The sequence below is a fragment of the Hylobates moloch genome, unplaced genomic scaffold, assembly GCF_009828535.3.
Source record: "Hylobates moloch isolate HMO894 unplaced genomic scaffold, HMol_V3 SCAFFOLD_5, whole genome shotgun sequence".
Lineage (NCBI taxonomy): Eukaryota > Metazoa > Chordata > Mammalia > Primates > Hylobatidae > Hylobates > Hylobates moloch.
In genome coordinates this window covers 88,011,197-88,030,473 of record NW_026652280.1, presented here as the reverse complement: position 1 = coordinate 88,030,473, position 19,277 = coordinate 88,011,197, and the positions used below count along the sequence as shown (strand labels likewise).

General features: G+C 55.4%; 1 protein-coding gene across 4 annotated transcripts in view; it reads right to left on the bottom strand.

Annotated features, from left to right (window-relative positions):
- The window catches only part of TPCN2 (two pore segment channel 2), a 132,523-nt gene that overhangs the window by 74,125 nt on the left and 39,121 nt on the right, over positions 1–19,277 (bottom strand). The window lies entirely within an intron of this gene.

The window sequence follows — 19,277 nt, the reverse complement described above, 5'->3', positions numbered from 1 at the left end:
GATGGATGGATGAGTAGATAGATGTTTGGATGGATGGATGGATGGATGGATGGATGGATGGATGGATGGATGGATGGATGGATGGATGTTTGGATGGATGTTTGGATGGAGGGATGGATGGATGGATGGATGGATGGTGGAGAAAACTGGTCATACCCCAGAAAGACAACTGTCTTGGTAGAATAATTTATATTTCCTGCCTTTCTCTCCCTAGAACTCTACAAAGGTCTCAGTCAGGGACCCCACTGGCTGTGTCCCCCAGTCGTAGCCTCAGAGACAGAGAACCCCACCAGGCCAACCTCTTGGCCCCATGTTTTCCAGCACTGTGCATTGCTCACACAGTTCTCTCCTAGAACACCTGCACTTCCAGAAGCCCTCTCTCCCAAGGATCCGAACCTCTTCCTCCAAGTAGATGCTGGGGCACTGCATCTGCCAACTTCTCTCTCTTCCATGCCAGGACACACTGACCTCAGCCTCACACAGGCCTGAGGTCCACGCCAGAGTCGGCCACTTCCTAGCTGATGACCCTGAAGCCACAGACTTTCCTCTCTGAGCCTCAGTTTCCTCATCTGTATAAAGGGCCTCACGAGGGAAAGTGGGAATGATTAAATTTGATAATGTGTGCCAGATGCATGAGGATTGATGTATTGATTGATTTATCAATTGATTGATTTGCAACTCTGAAGGGAGCAAGTGTTCTTCAAGGTAGCCAAGGTGGGAGATGCCTAAAGGCAGAGCCTGGCAAACCTGTCTTGATCTTGGTCAACACCTCAGCTATCTCCCACCTCAGAGTGAGCAAGAAAATGGCCACATCTCCCAGGTCTTGATCTAAAGAGTTTGCAGTGCCTGATTAAAGTGATCAGTTGTCTCCCTTGCAGACTCAAAAATGCCTGGAGCCACCCCTGCAGATCCTCACTTCTCCACTGCACAGTTCAAAGGCCACGGACATCCCAGCCATCAGGACTCAGGAGGAGCCTTAACAGAGTACATTTGATCTCATCCTTCCTCCACTCAAACCCCCAGGAGCTCCTCTGCTCCACACAAGGCCCCTTCAGGGAACCTCGAGGAGCTGAGCATGCCCCACCTCAGGGCCTTGGCACATGCTGCTCTGTCCCGAGGTCTCCACTGGGATCCCTGCCTCCCTTTCCTTGGGTGTGTGTTCCTTCATCAGCCAGGCCTGCCCTTACCTGGCCTAAATCTCCACTGGAGCTCACCACTGCCTGATGCACCAGACACTTTGTCTGCTTCTCCTGGCCACTCTGACTAGAAGAGCCCACCAAGGCAGGCACTTGGGTCTGTCTTGTTCACAGCCATATCCCCAGACCCTGGCACCCAGCAGCATTCAACAAATGGTAATTGAGTGGACAAATGAATGAATGAGGAGATATCTGTTCATTCATTTAATACTAATACTAATACTGATTAACAATAATAATAGCAGGAGCTGGCTCTTCACAGATGCTGGGATTCAAAGGTAAACCAGACATAGTTCACATTTTCAATAATCAACAAATGTGTAATTAGCCAATAAATAAGTTAATAAGTGATCAATAAATGCATGATCATAGACTGTCGTGGGGCTCCCAAAGGAGCAGGGGCAGGTGCTTGGATGGGCACCAAGGAGCTCCTCCCCCAGGGAGTGGGTCTGAGACCTGAAAGGCATGTGAGAATGAGAAAAGCGTGTTGGCGGAACAAATGTGTACAAGTCTCCTGCAGCTGCTGTAACAAACCATGCCAAACTGGGTGGCTGAGAACAACAGAGACTTATTTTCTCAGTTCTGGGGACCAGAAACCCAAGACCCAGGTGTCAGCAAGGGCACCCTCCCTCTAAAAGTGCTAGAGGAGGGTCTTTCCTGACCCTTCCAGCTCCTGGGGTCTCCAGGTGTTCCTTGGCTGTGGCTGCATCACTCTAGTCTCTGCCTCTGTCTTCGTGCATCCTCCTCCCCCTCTCCGTGTCTTCACCTCTTCTCTCATGAGACACCTGGCATTGGATTTTGAGCCCACACAGATAATCCAGGATGATCTCATCCCTTACCTTAATTTCACCTGCAAAGACCCTTCTTTCCAAAAAGTTCACACCCACAGGTTCTAAGTTAGGATTTGGACATATCTTAAGGGGGTCATCATTCAGCCCAATCCAAACATCCTGGACAAAGGCCCTGAGGCTGGGAGGTGTGGTGCTGGCCAGTGACATGGCAGGGGTGGCAGGCTCACAGTGGGCAGGGGCTCGTGCACGCAGGGCTGGGGGCCAGGGTGGAGGGCTGTGGACGGCCATGGCTAAGTTTCACAATGGGGAGGGACATGATCTGATAGCTGCTGCGGGTGCAAAGACAGAGCAGAGAAGGCAGCAGTGGAGAAACAGGTGGACCATCAGGGACTGCTGTAGTCCTCCAGGTGTGTTGGATGGTGGGGCTGGGGCAGGGGAGAGGGAATGAGGAGAGGCAGACCAAAAATGTGCTTGGAGGTTCAAATGGACTTTGTTGATGCCTGCGATGGGGTGGGGTGGGAGCATCAACACTGAGCCCAGGACATGGGCAAGAGCAGGTGGGTCACAGAGGCTTCTCCCAAGATGGGGAGGAGGGTGTGACCAGGTGTGATACTCTGGACAACCCTGAGGTGTGGGGGCCCCATCTCACAGAGCTGGGATAAGAGGAGGCTGAATTGTCTGAAGCAACATTCAGGTGGGGCTGTGACTGCATTCACTGTGGCATCCCAGGCAGTATGGTAGTCAGCAAACCCTGGTGCTCAGCAAACCCCAGTGCTTAGCAAATCCCAGTGCTCAACAAATCTCAGTGTTCAGCCAACCCAGGTGCTTAGCAAACCCAGGTGCTTAGCAAACCCCACTGCTCAGAAAATCCTGGTGCTCAGCAAACCCTGGTGCTTAGCAAACCCCAGTGCTCAGCAAATCCTGGTGCTCAGCAAACCCTCACAGCATAGTCCCTGGATGGCAGAGCCTTTCTCGGTGTTTCTGGCATGAATACTGCATTCCAGGCCATGGGGTTTGCACCGTGAGAGACCCATGGACCTGCCCCAGGTAAGCTCTTAGTGCGGCAGCCACTGGTCCTCTCCCAGCAGTGTGGGCTGGGCCACTCCTGCCATGCCAGGTTTCAGCCTCCCCAACACCAGGGGGCCTGATGCTAAGTTCTCCACAGGCCCTTCCCACTTTAAAGTTCTCCAACTCCCAAAAAATCAGGGACTTTCCAATTTAGAAAATACCCTCACTGGATGGCCCTACCCATCCAGCCATTAGCTTGTCAAGCAGGCCAGGCAGTCCCTGGGCTGCCCACCTCTCCACAGCCATCAGCCCCAGCACCACCTCTTGGATATGGAGCAGACACAGCATTGCCCACTGCCCTGGGCCCTCCTTACTCCTTCTCTGTCTGGACCAGTTCTTCCTCTTCCCTCCCTACATCCTGTTGCAACCATTCACGCTTGGGGATCCTCTTCTCCCCAGAAGCTGTGGCCTCTGAAAACCCCAAACGCTGCCATTTGCTGTCCCACCTGCCTTTCTGTGGCTGGGCCCCCACACAGCCAGATACAGATGCTGTCCCCTGCCCTGGTCACTCAGCAGGTGAGGGCTGGGCCCTGGGAGCCTGGCCTCTGTGTAGCCCTGAGTGGGAAGATGGTGGAGGGAGGCCTGTCCCCACTGGAGCAGTTCACCAAGGACAGGAGGCTGGGACAAGCTCCCTCTGTCCCCTGCCCACAGGCTCAGAGAATCACCCAGAGGCACCTTCCCACAGCACCTCACTGGGCAGCCGGGTCTGGGAGCCAGGGACAGCAGGCCTCAGGAGACCTGGACAGTTTGGTTTTGTTTCGTGGATCTGGACAAACTGGAAATGTAAAGGGCTGCACTGGACGTACCCAGCTGGGCAAACTGGAAGTGCTTCAAAGAGCTGGGAGCAGGGCCGGGCGGCCGGTTCACACGGCTACGGCCAAGCTCAGCCTATCATTCAGGCCATCTGCCGGAGCCCATGCACCACCTCGCTGCTGCCCCTCCCCACGGCCAGTGGTCAGGGACCCTGGCCACAGAGCCCCTCAGCAGCAGGGAGCTCCGGGCCAGCCAAGCACAGGCCTCCTCCTCCATGAGATATTAATCAATCACATCCTGATAGTGATCAATGGAAGGCCCCTGGCAGTGCTGGGCTGGCCAGCCTCCAGGCTCACCGTCCAGAGGCAGGAACGCCGAGGATGGCAAATGTGATCTTTGGCCAGGGACAGCACATTGTCTTACCGCTGTGGGAAAATGCTTAATGCGCAAACATTTCCTTAAAACGAGCTGACAAGGAAACGTTCAAGATGGCCTTATTAAAGATAATCATCCTGGCTGAACAGGACAAAAATAGATTAAGTCCCTTCCGAACTCTGAGAGCAGATACGTGGCCCAGCGGAGCATCACGAAACCAAAGCGGGTGGCGGCGGGGAAGATTCCACGGCTTTCCCTTGGGTTTCACCACTTGGAGAAGCTTCCCAGTCGGCTGGTGTGGAAGCCCAGCCCCTCATCCCACCCCAAGCGCAGGGCAGGCGCTGAGCCCCAGGCTGGCAGAGGTAGGGAGTGGGCTGCAGGCGTGGGGAGGGGTGGGGGGGGCCTCCGGAGCTGCACACAGGAATGTCAGGGCCTGGCTTAATTTCTAAACCTGCCATATGGCCCTGCGTCCTGGGACCCAGGCTGGTGGCCAAGGAGGAGCCCTGGGGCTCGGTCCACAGCCCTCCAGGCCGGCTGCACAAAGCCATTTTTCAAAGGTGTTTCCCAACAGTCTCTCTCGAAGGAACTGCCCTTTGAGAAGCTGTCTTGGGCTCGAGCCAGGCAGGGATGTCTGGGGGCTCTTGGCAAACGTGCCAGCTGTCCCCAGATCAAAAGTGCCTTTCTTGGTTGCTCACTGCCTCTCCGTGCCAGGTGAATGAGCTGTGGGGGCACCCGGGGCCGGGCAAGGCCAGAGTTGTCTTACCCAGACTCAAAGATGGGGGTGGGGGCTGACCACAGGTGCGGTGTGCCCCACCAATCCATGGAAACTCCAACCCACGGGGCAATGGCTCACGTTACAAAAGACCCATGGCGGGGCCCCTTCAAACCAAAGCTCCCCAAGGACGTGGCACTGTTCAGGGATCATTCGCCATGTGACAGAGAGAGGCCCAGACCAAGGAAACGTAAGGCCAGAGGGCTCACAGGCCCTGCCAGCTGACGTGGCCTCAGTCTAGACAGAGCGACGGGCAGAGTGGGCACGAGGGGGGTCCGCGAAACCAACCCAACCTTCATTCACCCACCACGGGACCCTCCCTTCTGGGCAGAGACAGGTGCGTTCGACCCAGCAGGTGGGGGCTGGCAGCTCCGCTGTCACACAAGCCCCTGGCATCTTCTCGCTGCAGACACACTTGGTGGCAAGTGCTTGCGCGTGGACGCTGTGTGGCCCGATGTCCCATCAGTCAGTGTTCAAGAGAAAGGCTCTGGGATGTCGCTTACGCAGAGAGCCCTGCACGCACCACTCCCAGCTTCACCTGTGCTGCCAGGCTGGGACCAAGTCCACCTTGGAGATGTGGCTGGCAACTGTCATCACTACCAGGTTCATCTCGCCGGCACACACTCCCCACCACCCGCCAATAATGCCCACGGTGGAGCCAGGGTCTTGGGGAAAAGAAGAAAGATCTGCAAGAGCCTCCCCGACCATCTCCAGATGCCTGAGCCCCAGAGCCGACCTGCACGGAGGCTGATCTGCATCGAAAGTTGGCCCCAGGAGGGCTGTGGGCCCATCTCCCACCTGTCCTCACCTTAAGCCAACAGGGCAGGGACCGTGGTTATTCCCGTTCTGCAGATGAGGCACCCAAGGCACAAGGAGTCTGTGCGGCCATCGGGTGGAGGCGGGGCTGGGGCTGCCCCGGAACATTTCTGAGGCCACCATTCCCGGCCCCGTACGAACCGACTCTGTCGCCTCCATTCGCCACAGAGAATCAGCAACTGATGCCAGTGCAGCGCAGAGAAATAACGGGCCCGTTTTACAGATGTAGAAACTAAAGTTTAGATGGGTCCAATAATTTGCCCAAACACCAAACAGCTGAAAATGGCATAAAGCCTCCCCAGCCCCCATCCCTTCATTCCTGATAACTGCACCCCACTCTCTGGCCTTCACCCCTCCCAATGCCTAGCATGCGGCCATTCAAAGGAACGCTGGGTCCGTACCTCACCGTAAAAATAAAAAAACTGCCTGCTCGTGAATGCTTGTGAGAGAGAAAACACCTGGAAAGGTAGAATCATGTGCCCCTAAAATTCACATCCACTTGGAATCTCAGATGTGACTTTATTTGGAATAGGGTTCCTGCAGATGTAGCAAGTTGACGTTATACTGGAGCAGGGAAGGCCCCGAATCCAATATATAATCAGTGTCCTTATAAGTAGAGAGAAATGTGGACAGAGACACACAGGGGAGAAGACACATGAAGGGGGAGACAGAGACTGGAATGATGCAGCCACAAGCCAAGGAACACCAGAGCCACAAGAAGCCAGGAGCAGCAAGGAGGGACGCTTCCCTAGGGCCTTCAGAAGGCGCACGGTCCTGCCGGCACCTGCACCTGGGACTTCTGGCCTCCAGAATTGCAAGACAGCACATTTCTATTGTCTAAAGCCACTCAGGCTGTGGCACTTTGCACAGCAGCCCCAGAAAATCAGCACAGCACCCAGCACCCTGCATCTGGGGGTCAGCTCCCACCTGTTCCTACCACATTACTGGCCAACTGAGGATGGGAGTAAATTTTGTTCTGGAACAAATGATAATAATAAATGCCAGAACTCTCCACCCCAGTGCACGGGTCCCCAGAACCTAGAAGGGTGGCCTCTGTGGAGAGCGTTCCTGCTTGCACCAGCCAAGTGGGTGGCCCCTCTGTAACCTCTACCAGATTCACTTCTCCCCCGTGTCTCCTGTCCAGCCCGGAGTCCGCCTCCCGGGGCCGCTGCCCCCATGCAGGTTGGAGCAGAGCTCGCCATCCTGCCTGCCCTGTGGTCACATGGAGTCGCTGCCTTTCAGTTATGCGGCAGGACTACTTGCCAGGTGGAAAGCGGGACCATCGGCCCTGGCGCCCCCAAACACATTCTTGGCAACTGAAACAAATGCCAGAGGTGGATGAGCCGGGCAACATTGCCTCCCAGAGGGGGCACACTGCCGGGTCTGCGAACCCTTCATCAAACCCCAAGGAGCCAGTGAACGTTTGATGAGGGACCTGGGGTCTCAGGCCCTTCTGCCTGGGCTGGTCCCATGTCCCGCTCGAGTGACGTGGGTCAGCAGTTTCCCTCCAGCCCAGCCATGGCCATCATTGCCCACCTGCCACCACTCATGGGAGCAGGACCCCCACTCCCCCTTCCCAGCTCTACTGAGAGGTCTCCTTGCCTCCAGCTACAGAGCCCCTGATGCACCCCTTCCTCCTGGCCAGAGCACAGGCTATGCACCGCCTGTCCCCATGGCTGAGCTAATACCGCCACCTTCGGGCACTCAGACTGAGACAATATCCCCCACCCATGTTCTCCTGTCTTCACTGGGTGACTTCTAACCTCAGACAGTCCCCAAAACAAATGCAATCTCTTTTGCCCATCAGAGTGGCCAACACCACCCTGGTTTCTGGAGGCAGCCAGCCCAGGTGTGCTCAGGGGTAGGCGTGTTCCAGGATGTTCTGAGCCCCAGCTCCCTCCTCTGTAAGTCAGAAGTGAGAATGCATGAGTATGCACAGCACACTTCCACAGTGTTCCCGCTGCGGCCACCGACGGAGGTCCAGGGTCCCCCAGGCTCTGCTCTGATGCTGGCCCAGCACCCAGAGTTTTCCTTGACCATTTTTCCAGGGCTGTGCCAGAGGCTGGGTGGGCTATGCCAAGGAGAAAAATCAGGGAGGGGGCGTGGGCAGAGCTGATGGACAGGCAGGGCACCCGGGGCCCAAGCCGCTGCTGCACTCAAGGAACAGACATTGGGGTGACCTCAGCAATTGCCTGGGATGTCTGGGCCTCAGTTTCCCCTCTCAGTCCTCCCTGCCCTGTCCACTTCCAGGAGAAGGGGATTTGCAGTGCTGGGGGAAAGGCGGAGCTGTCCAACTCGGCCTCTGACAGCTCCCAACCTATTTCCCCTTCTGGGACTTTGGCCTTGTCTGCAAAGCGTGACCCCCCTCACCAGTGGCCCACTGCATCCCCAGGCGCAGAGCCTCTTTCCTTTGCCCCAGTGAAGCCTGAAAGTGGCCTTTCCCTAAGCGCACGCACCGGCAAGGGGTGACTGCAAGAGCCTCCTGGAGACCCGGATTTCTGGGGAAATGAGGTGGAATGAGTCGCATACCCACAGAAGCGCAGGGTCTTTTGAGCACCTCACATGCCTGGGGGGACTGACGTGCCCCACCTGGGGAGAAGGGAGTCTGAGCATCCCCACAGTGGCTGGCAGGTGGACAGACCCAGGGGCTGCTCCAGCCCCACCCAGCAGGAAACCCACAGCCAGAGAGGGCCCCATCAGTGCCCTGCACTCCAGATGGCCGGCTGGCCTGGTGGTGGGAGCCCTCAGCCCACCTCATCACACCCTCTCCCCACTAAGAGCAAGCTGCCTCCCTCCTGGCTAGAATCTAACAAGTGTTGGTTGTCACCGCCACCACGCAGATTCCCCTAGGGTCCCTTAGGCAAGGGTTGTAAGGTTCCCAGCACAGGCCCAGGAAGGCTGCCAGGAGGAGGAGGAGTTCCTGCCAGGAGGGGACTCCCCCTGCCTTCCCGGGCCTGGTGCTGAGCGGGGCAAGCAGGGTACCAGGGCTTGGGCACCGGGTCGCCTGCCGCTAGGCTCTGCTGCCCTCCGCTGGCCTACGCAGGAACTGCGTTGCCCAGGGCAGCATCTCCAGGTGTGTCTAGCCTACCTGCTCTACCTGGCCCTGCCTCTGGACATGCAGGGCCTCTGTCGCAGGCCCTCACCTGTATGCAAATTATGCTCTGAGGGTTTCTTGTGGGCTACAAGCCTCCAGCCCCAGGCCCAGCTGGGATGGGCTGTCATGCCTGCCCTCGTCTGCTAGGTCTACAATGCAGGTGCTCCTTCTCTGGTGCACACTGGGGGTGGCGATCGCTATTCAACACCATCTGGGGCTTCTTCAAAAGGTAATGATGTCACCCCTGAGAAAAAGTGGGCATTGGCACCCAGCACCTATGTGGGACCCAGAGGAAGGAGGCTCACAGCCCTGCCAGGAGCCCCTTCCCCTCACTTCCACCCCATCTCACACACCAGGAACCTGAGGCCAGTGGAGAGTAGGGGCCACAGTGCCCACGCCCACAGAGCTGGGCTCATATCCAAGACTGTGTCCCCTCCAAGCCCAGTTCATCATTCTCTGCCCTGCCAGTGATTGACAAACCAGTGGACCAGCCGGCAGGCCCCCTCTAAGGTCTCCCAGACTGCCTGCTCCTGGAGCAATACCCAAGGTGACTGATGCCCCATGCAGCTGGAGCACTCCCCATTTGTGCAGGCGGCTTTGCACCAGCACCACCCCGCCACGCCTGTCCCGTGGACCCCCCAACCTGGGGCCAGGGCAGGTTGTTCCAAGATGCCACAGCCCCGAGAGGTCACAGGGCATCCCTCTGCCCAGCTGGTACCCCCCGCCCAGGCTCAGGCAGCTTTCGAGGCCACTGCTCCAAGCAAAACTGCGGGAGAGGGGCCCTGGGGACAGCCCCAGGCTGCAAGCTCTCCACAGGCTCCCGGGACCCAGGAGCTCAGGCTTAGATGTGTTTCAGAAGCACCCCTGGGCCACTGCATGGAGAAACAGCAGGGCACAGAAGCATAAAATCGTTGCACTTGCCCCATGTGGCCTTGGCGACTGGAGGTCGCGATGTGAGGTCTTGCGGAGCTCAGCACCCGGAAGTGGCTGCTAATGAGCACAATTCGGGGGCTGCACTGGTCTCCTCTGTCTGCCACAAGAAGTCACCACTGACCCAGAGCTCAGAACAGCAGAAGTTTCTTCTCCCACAGTTCTGGGGGTCAGAAGTCAGGGCACTGGCAGGGCCATGCTCCCACCGGGGGCTCTAGAGGAGGGTCCTTCCTGCCTTTTCCAGCCCCGGAGGGCTCCCAGCATTCCCTGGATTGTGGCCGCATCACTCCAGTCTCTGCCCTCTTTGTCTTCACGTGGTCTTTTCTGTGGTCTCTGCATTCTCTCTTCTTATAAGGCACCAGTCATTCTATTCAGGGCGACCCTAAATCCTGCATGGCCTCCCCTCAAGGTATTTAACCTAATTACATCTGCAAAGACCCTATTACCCAAATAAGGTCGCATTTGAGGTGCCAGGGGTTAGGACCTCGTCATACTTTGGGGGATCCCTGCTCAGCCCACTACAGTGATGCTAATGCTGGGAGGTGGTTCTCATTGTGTCATCCCCCGCCAGCAGCATCAGCATCACCAGGGAGCTGGTCAGGAGCGGAATTCCCAGGTCCCTCCCAGGCCTGACAAATTGGAACCCTGGTGTGGGGCCCCGGCAGCCTGTTCCACAAGCCCTCCGGGAACCCCGACGGACACTAACGTTTGGGAACCACTGGAACAATGCCGGAAAGCTCCCCCACCACCTCACTTTCCATATGTACTGGAGAGCCTCAGTTTTGGGTGGATCCGGTGTCACGCTATGGGCTCATTTATTGGGACCGACGGCGTCTGGGACGTTCCATCCAGAAGCACTCACAGGCCCACAGCCAGCTGTGAGACAGGAGGGCGAGGTCGATGTTGGGACAGGTGGTAGGAGCTGAGAGGGGGTTGTTCTGATGGGGGAGATCAGGAAAGGCCTCCTGGGGAGGGGGCTGGGCTGACCCCATCCCCTCCCTGCCATGGCTAAGCCACTAAACTACACCGGAGCTGAGGTACAGCTGAGCTTAAAATCAGAGCTAAGCTACCGCCGACATTACACTCATAAAAGACAGGCAGGAGCCCTGCATGGACCAACAAAAGGCTCGCCCGTCCCGGGCCTGGGAACTTCCTGGCACTCCCTCCGATGTGAGCATGCCACAGACCACAGTCATGTTCCTGAGGCCTCCGCCCCATCAGGAGCAGAAGTCACAGGTGCCTTCAAATCATGCGGCCACCACAGACAGCATCTCCACGTGTCCTTCCTGCTCAGTGCTACGCTGCAGCTGCACAGGCCTCACTCTGTCACACCTTGGGGTTTGGGATATTCTGTTAACTGCTGCTCGATGTAATTATTTTCTTTGTGGCTCCGTGGATTTGGGGCTGATTTAAAGACATTATTCGAGGCCGGGCACAGTGGCGTGGCATTTTGGGAGGCTGAAACAGCCAGATCCTTTGAGGCCAGGAGTTCAAGACCAGCCTGGCCAACATAGTGAAACTCCATCTCTACTAAAAATACAAAAAAAAATTAGTCAGGCATGGTGGTGCACACCTGAAATCCCAGCTACTCAGGAGGCTGAGGCAGGAGAATTGCTTGATCCCGGGAGGTGGAGGCTGCAGTGAGCCAAGATCGCGCCATTGCACTCTAGCCTGGGTGACAAGAGCGAAACTCCATCTCAAAATAAATAAATTAATAAAATAAAATAAATACATTATTCGAAGAAAGGGCCACAGATTCAGCACATGCCTAGAGGCCCCAGCACCCAACTGGCTACAAACCTTGACTCCCGCCCTCTGGCCAATCCAGAACTTCCTGGTATTTTAAAGTAGCTTGTAACTATTTGCTTCACCATCAGGATAAGATGTGTGTGTTCGTTCATGACTTTAAACATCTTATTTTTCCTCATAGTTCTTAAAGTTCATCCTGGAATGGTTTAAAATACTAAAAGGGGGCCGGGCATGGTGGCTCACGCCTGTAATCCCAGCACTGTGGGAGGACAAGGTGGGCGGATCACTTGAGGTCAGGAGTTTGAGCCTGACCCAGCCTGACCAACATGGTGAAACCCAATCTCTACAAAAATCTAAAATTAGCCAGGCATGATGGTGGGTGCCTGTAATTCCAGCTACTCAGGAGGCTGAGGCGGGGGAATTGCTTGAACCCAAGAGGTGGAGGTTGCAGTGAGCCAAGATCACGCCACTGCACTCCAGCCTGGGTGACAGAGCAAAACTCCATCCCAAAAAAAAATAAAATACTAAAAAGGACAATAAAAGGAGCAAATGGCCCACTGACCCACCATCCACAGGATACGTTCACATGTCTGCAATATTGTTTCTCTGCAAACACACCTGTAACAGGATTTTAAATGGGCATTTCCACCTGAAAACCAGAGATGTGAATCCCAAGGCAGGAGCCCTCTGGACATAAGAATTTACAAAGGAAATGAATAAAAACCAGCTCCCGACTTGTAGGCCTCTTCATCCACTGGAGACGAGAGAACACCCAGAGGGACCCAGAAAGTGGGGTTAGTGCAAAGGGTGTGGCCACTCCAGCTAACACCCAGCCTGGTGTAGAGGGCTCAGGGCCACCTGGAGAGCGGACTGGTGCCCCCCACATGGAGATGGTGCCTGATGCCACAGCAGCCCGGCCATGCGGGGGTGGGCCAGGGAGTGCACCTCTAGCCTCCAGCCAGTGGGCCCAAGAATACCTGAGGCTGCCAGGATCCACGTGGGGACCACGTGGGAGGGGCAGAGGACCCTGGCATGAACTGTTTGAAGACTGGCTTAAGGACCCATCGGAGGACCAGGGTCCCCAGTGCCTGAGGTGCTGGGCCAATGAAGGGCCCAGCAGAGGAGTTGACAGGCACCCAGGGAGCCTATTTCAGCTGGAGGCCACTCGCATCACCCGACGTCAGAGCCCACCTCCATCAACCCAGGAAAGAAAGGCTCCTCACCTCTGATCTCTCCCGCCAGTGCCTCGATTGGCAAATCTGGAAGGAAGAGGTGCCAGGAGAGGAAGGAAGTGACCAGATCCCATGACTCCCGTCCCAACAGAGTTCCCATGAGTTCCACAGCTGACCCACATCCCCCTCCTTCCCGACATGCCTGGCGCCCCTCACTTGGCAATGGGAGGGCCCGGCTGCACCAGGGATGGGTCCTGCAATCGGGCGGCAACCACAGCTTCAAGGGTCCCTCACCTGGAGCATTGCTACTGGAAGTTCTGCCTGCTGCACCCCACACTGCTTCTCCCTCCCTCACTCTCCACTCCACTCTGCACTTATCAGGTCATTACCACAGGACATGGGAAAGGAGAGGGGTCATATGCCCACCGCCACCCTGAATATTGAGAGCTAAGGACATGAGTGTAGAGAGGCTGGTTGTCCACCCAGACCGCAGTCGCTATGGCTGAGCCCAGGCCTGGAAACCCAGGAGCCGCCCCGTGGGAAGTCCATGGCCACAGCTTGGGGCTGCAGGCAGAGGGGCCCTGGGCTCACGCTCCACCTTGCCACCTGTCTGCATGGGTCCCTGAATCTCCTTGTGCCTCAGTCTCCTCACCTGCAAGATGGGGACAATGACCCCACAGGCAAGGAGCTCCAAGGGTTGAACCTGGTGGTTGAAGCTCACAGCCCATGCCGGGGTCGCTGGCTCGGCTTCCTCACTGCCATTCTCCCAACAAGCCTGCTCGCCTCCTTTTCCAAAAGACAGGACAGGTGCCAGGAAAAGTCGATTTCAAGTCCAAGACCACAGCCAGTAGCAGGCAGGACCCAGGCCAAGCCTCAGACTCTAGGCCAAGTGTCACCTGCCACCTTCCACAGTGACACACGGAGACACTGGGATTGGCCACCCTGCCGTGGTGGGTGAAGGGCCGTCCTGGGAGTTGCATCTGACACTGCAGCATTGGTTCAACGAGTGTTTATCCGGGGCTAGGACAAGCCAGGCACACAGAGCTCACATTTCCACCTGGAGGTACCGGGGGTGGAAAGCAGAGAAGGCTGGGGCCAGGAGGAGCAGCAGCAGCACCGTTCACCAGCCGGGCAGCCTATCCACCTTCTTTGAGCCTCAGTTTTCCCATCTGTCAATAGGGCCACAGTGGGTGACTCTGTAGGGTTAAACACATCCATCGGCTGGCCAGCAGGAAAAGGGCTCTGGAAAGCACCTAGAGGCCAGCAGGCCCCCAGCAACATGACTTCTGTCATTACCAACCAATTATCAGTATTATTCCTCTCCTGAGATTCCTTTTAAGGGAAATGAAATGCAGATAATGGGCATGTGTTCCCTGCCTCCAACACTAGAAGGTGCCTTCACACCCTTCACCCCCTTCACCCCCTAGGCCTCCACCATGAGCCTTCAAAACACGCGGACGACCAAATGGAGGCTTCTGTGGGTCCTGGCTCACATCCCAATGTTTCCCAACATGGTGCTGGGGTCACCAATGCTGGGTGGTAGCCTTCGCCAGGCCTAGCCCACCCAGGGATGTCTCCGCCAGGAAGGGCAGGGCTCACCAACAAGAAGACCCGCGCTTCTTCAGGTAGAAACCTTTTCCCTTTTCCCAAAGGCCCTCAGGAAGCTCCAAGCTGGTCTGGAGTAACAGTGGGTCTTCGGGCTTCATATCCAGCCTATTCCCCCTCCTCCTGGTCCCAGCCTTTTCTCTGCTGTCATGCCCCTGGTACGTCCAGGTGAGAACGTGAGCGCCCCGTGCCTGGCTCACAGTAACCTCAGATAAACAATGACTGCATGCTACAGCACTAGATGTAAGCTACCTTCTGTTCTTTCTGGCACTCGATGGCATGAATATCTACAAATTTTTCCACACCACAAGACCTCGCAGGGTGAGTGGAGGGACTCAAAAGCCCAGGAGCATGGAGCTGGGGGAATGGGAGGCATCAGCCGAGAACTACCAGACCCCACAGAGGCTGGGACCCCATCTCTGTTCTCTTCATGCCCAGGGGCTCTTGCTGATGTCTGTGCCCCTAGGCATGGCAGGGTCCAGCCAGGCTCTCCACATCCAGTCGTGCACCCTGCACACACTCCAGAGCCAAGGCAGACAGGCCAATGTCCTGCCTGGCTCCTGCCGGCCAAGCCACGTGTCCGCCAGTATGGCCGGGGACACTGCAGCACTGAGCAGCCAGCGCTTTTCCCTGACTCCCCCACCCAGAGAGGCTGAGTTCATTCCAACCACCCAGAGAAGGGGCCTTTCTGTAGCTGCTCCTCCCAAAGCACTGCTGGTTTCAAATTGGCTTCTAGCAGCTCTGGGTGCTCCTTACAATTTGCTGAAAGAAAACAAGGGAAGGAGGGAGGGAAGCTGGCATTCCTAGGCCAGTCGACCCCCACGTGTGACCCCTGCCAGCCGCAGCACCTGGAACTTTTCACACATGTGCATCCTCGAGCCTGGCCATCTCAATCAGAAACTCTGGGGCAGAGCCTGGGAATCTGCACTGTCAACATTCCCCAGGGAGTTCTGACGCATGATCACGTCTGAGGGGCGCTGGGGCAGACACCTGCCCGGCACTGCATAGGTCTCAGCTTCGGAAATAAGAACCACTCTAGAATGTTCACTGTGGACTTGTGTTATCGGCCCCCGCCCACCTCACAAGTCAGTGTGCCCATCAGCTGTGCTTAAAAAGGCCACAACCTGCAGGGCCTGGGAGGCAGGCAGGCAGGCTCACCTGGCAACAGGTGCTGCTGGGGCCCAGGCCCAGGTGTGGATTAGCCAACTGCGGTCGGAATCAGGGAGGCACCCAGGCCTACCCAGACCCCCCACAGGTGTGGGTCCCACCACCCTGTGAGGCTCCGATTGAATTACTCAGAAGAATAGCTGGCCCCACACACACACCCTGAAACGTGATTAGAGGGCTGGGGAGAGGCGTGCAGGAGGCCGTGCCCGCTGCCCTGGGCCGTCTGCTGGCCACTTTGATGTGAGGAGCGTTGTCTGGGCTCCACGCCTCCTCTTTGATTTTTAGGAGCAGTGCAGTGTGCCCAGTCCCATTTGGTGGTTTTTAAGCAAGAACTGTTCTAACCTTTTCCTAAGAACCACTAATTATCTCAGGCGGGAAACCCAATCCAAGCCGTTCTGGCAGTAGGGAAGGTTCCCCCTGCTGTGCCCAGTGGGACCGAGACCACATGAAAGGTCCCAGCCTGCTCACTAAGACCCCGCTCCCAAGCCCCAGTGACAGATTGGGAATGGGTCTTGGACCCCATCCAGCCACCTGCACTGGGGACTGCACGTGGGGAGGAATCTGGGAGAGGACCCTGATGGCCACTGAGTGCTCCCACTGGTGACACCAGGCCTGCAGGGCCCGCAGACCCGCTGCTCTGGTCAGCCCTGTGCTTGAGCCCTGGGGGCAGAGGACCTGCCAGCCCAGCCCTGCCCAGCCCCGCCAAGCCCTGCCACACCTCTGCCCCACTGCTTCTCCTGGCACTGCACCTCCTGCCACTGCCCAGCAACGTCCCTGTGGCTGACCCCTGCCCGGCCTCCTCATTCCTGCTTTGTCATTTTCCCGGCTGCACCCTGGGTCTTCCCCATCAGTCCACACAGGATCCTCCCACATGAAAACCACCACGATATCCTCTTGACCCCGCCTCCCCTCTGCAGCCAGAGTCCCTACGGGAGCCGTCCACTCTCACTGTCTTCAATGCCTCTCCTCTTGCTCTCCTTTTAATATTTGGCACATGCAAAAGAACACTTGTAACATGTGCATGTTCCTAAGGTTAATACCATGACCATGAGCCCTGCCCAGCCCTGACAGGACAAGAACTTCCCCCGGAACTTGCTCATGGCAGTCAGTCCCTTCCCATCCCATCCCCACTTCCCCAAGAGGTGGCCGCTCCCCAGACCATAGGCTTCTGGCCATCTTGTGTTGAAGTAATCTCAGCACTAACCAGACCATAAGCTTCGGGCCGTCTTGTGTTGAAGTAATCTCAGCACTGACTGGACCATAGGCTTCTGGGCGTCTTGTGTTGAAGTAACCTCAGCACTGACTGGACCGCAGGCTTCTGGGCGTCTTGTGTTGAAGTAATCTCAGCACTGACTGGACCGTAGGCTTCTGGGCGTCTTGTGTTGAAGTAAATCTCAGCACTGACGCTTCTGGGCGTCTTGTGTTGAAGTAAATCTCAGCACTGACTGGACCGCAGGCTTCTGGGCATCTTGTGTTGAAGTAATCTCAGCACTGACGTGTGTGTGCCTGCATGGTATGTTGTTTAACCTTGCTTTTGAATTTTACATGAATAATACCGTGCCGTGTGGAGACTTCTGGAACTTGTTCACCCAATATTATGTTTCTAAGATTCTTGCAGGTAGCTCTTTGCAGCTGGAGTTCATTCATGTTCACGGCCGTGTAATACTCCACTGTCACCAAGCTGCAGTGTGCCTGTCATTCTGTTGAGGACGTTTTGGCTGGCAGGTGTGTTGCTAGTACTGATACTGCTCTTAGGATCACTCTGCCAACTGTCTTCCAGTGCACACGGGCAGCGGTTTCTCTTGTGAGTGTATCTAGCAGAGAATTACCAAGGTATGTCCTATTCAATTGAAACAAATGACACCAATTTTCCAAAGAGGTTGTTTCAGCTTAGCTTGTCTCTAAGAATAAACAATTAAGATGGTCCAACCTCTTCCATTTTGACCATGGAGTGAGTGAAATGTTGTGTTTCAGTTTCATTTTGCATATTCCTAATAACTAGTAAGATGGAGCAACTTTTGGCATAGCTATGGAACCTGGATGTTTGCTTTTCTGTGAAAAGCCCAACTTTCTACTGCTTTGTCTTTTTCTTCCTAATTTGTAGGTACTCTTTATGTGGTCTGGATATAAGTTCTTAGTTGTATCAGTTACCAAAATCTTCTCCCAGTGTGTGGCTTGCCTATTTTATGGCCTTTTTTAAAGAAAGAAGTTCTTAATTTAAATACATTGAGTTCATCTTCTAAATGTTCTAAAACTTGCTTTTCACACTTAAGCCCACCTCCAGTCGGTATGTACTTTTGTGTTAGGTGTGAAACAGGGAACTTATTTCATTCTTTTCCCACCCGGGCTGGAATTTCTGGCAGCATTTATTAAATAACCACCCCTTCCCTGCGGGTTTGCTGCCATCCGTCGCAGTTCCGCATTTGTGCAGGGCTTCCGGGCTCTCTCCCCTTAGCCGATCCGCCCCTGCACCAGGACCATGCTGCTGTGGCTGCTGTCCCAGCAATGTAAGTCAGGAATAACGGAGCAGCAATTCCCTCAACTGGATTCTCCCACAGAAAGGATTTTTGCTCTTCTTGTTTTTGTACTTTCATGTTAATTTTTCAATCAACTTATCAAATTTTGTGGGAAAAAAATGGCATTATGTTTAGAATTATAATGAATGTATGGATGAAATTGGAGAAGACTGACATTTTTACGGTATCAATTCTTTTTGACCATGAAGATAGAAAAACTGTGGTGGCCAGAATTCCAAGATGACCCCAGTGATCCTCACCCTTACACAATCTCCTCCCGTGAATATGTCACTCCTGGACTTGGGCTATGTTAGGTGGCACACAGGACTTTAAGGATGGGCAGTTGTCCTGGTGGGTCTGACCTAATCAGGTGAAACTGTAAACGGCACAGGCTTTTCCTAAAGATTCAAAGGGCGAGTGGGAGTCAATGTGAGGCAGCTTCTTTGTTGCTGACTTTGAAGATGGAGGGGACCCTATGGCAAGGAATGTGGGTGGCCTCTAGTCCCTAAGAGCAGCCCCTGGCTGACAGCCAGCAGGAAACGGACATCAGCCCAACACCTGCAAGCAACTGCATCTGGCCAACAACCCAAGTGAGTATGGGGGCAGACTCTTCCCCGGAGCTCCCAGAAGGAACCCGGCCCACTGACACCCCAATTTCTGCGGTGTGACGCCCTGTGCCGAGGACCTACCAAGCCGTGCCTGGATGTCTGACCTGCAGCTTGGAGCTAAGAAATGAGGTTGTGATAAGCTACCAAGTATGTGGGGACTTGTTACACAGCAACAGAAAACTACCAGTCTCTATTTACTTGTATCTACAGTCAGGGGCTTTAATGAAGTTTTATAGTTTTCTGTATATAGGCCTTGAATATCTTTCCTTCCATTTATTTTTAGAAAACTTAAGAATTTTTAATCTTATTTAAATATCTTTTAAAAATGAATATAACTGGGCCGGGCGCGGTGGCTCACGCTTGTAATCCCAGCACTTTGGGAGGCCGAGGCGGGCGGATCACGAGGTCAGGAGATCGAGACCACGGTGAAACCCCGTCTCTACTAAAAATACAAAAAAAAATTAGCCGGGCGTAGTGGCGGGCGCCTGTAGTCCCAGCTACTCGGAGAGGCTGAGGCAGGAGAATGGCGTGAACCCGGGAGGCGGAGCTTGCAGTGAGCCGAGACTGCGCCACTGCACTCCAGCCTGGGCGACAGAGCAAGACTCCGTCTCAAAAAAAAAAAAAAAAAAAAATGAATATAACTGAATCCTTGAATACAATTTATA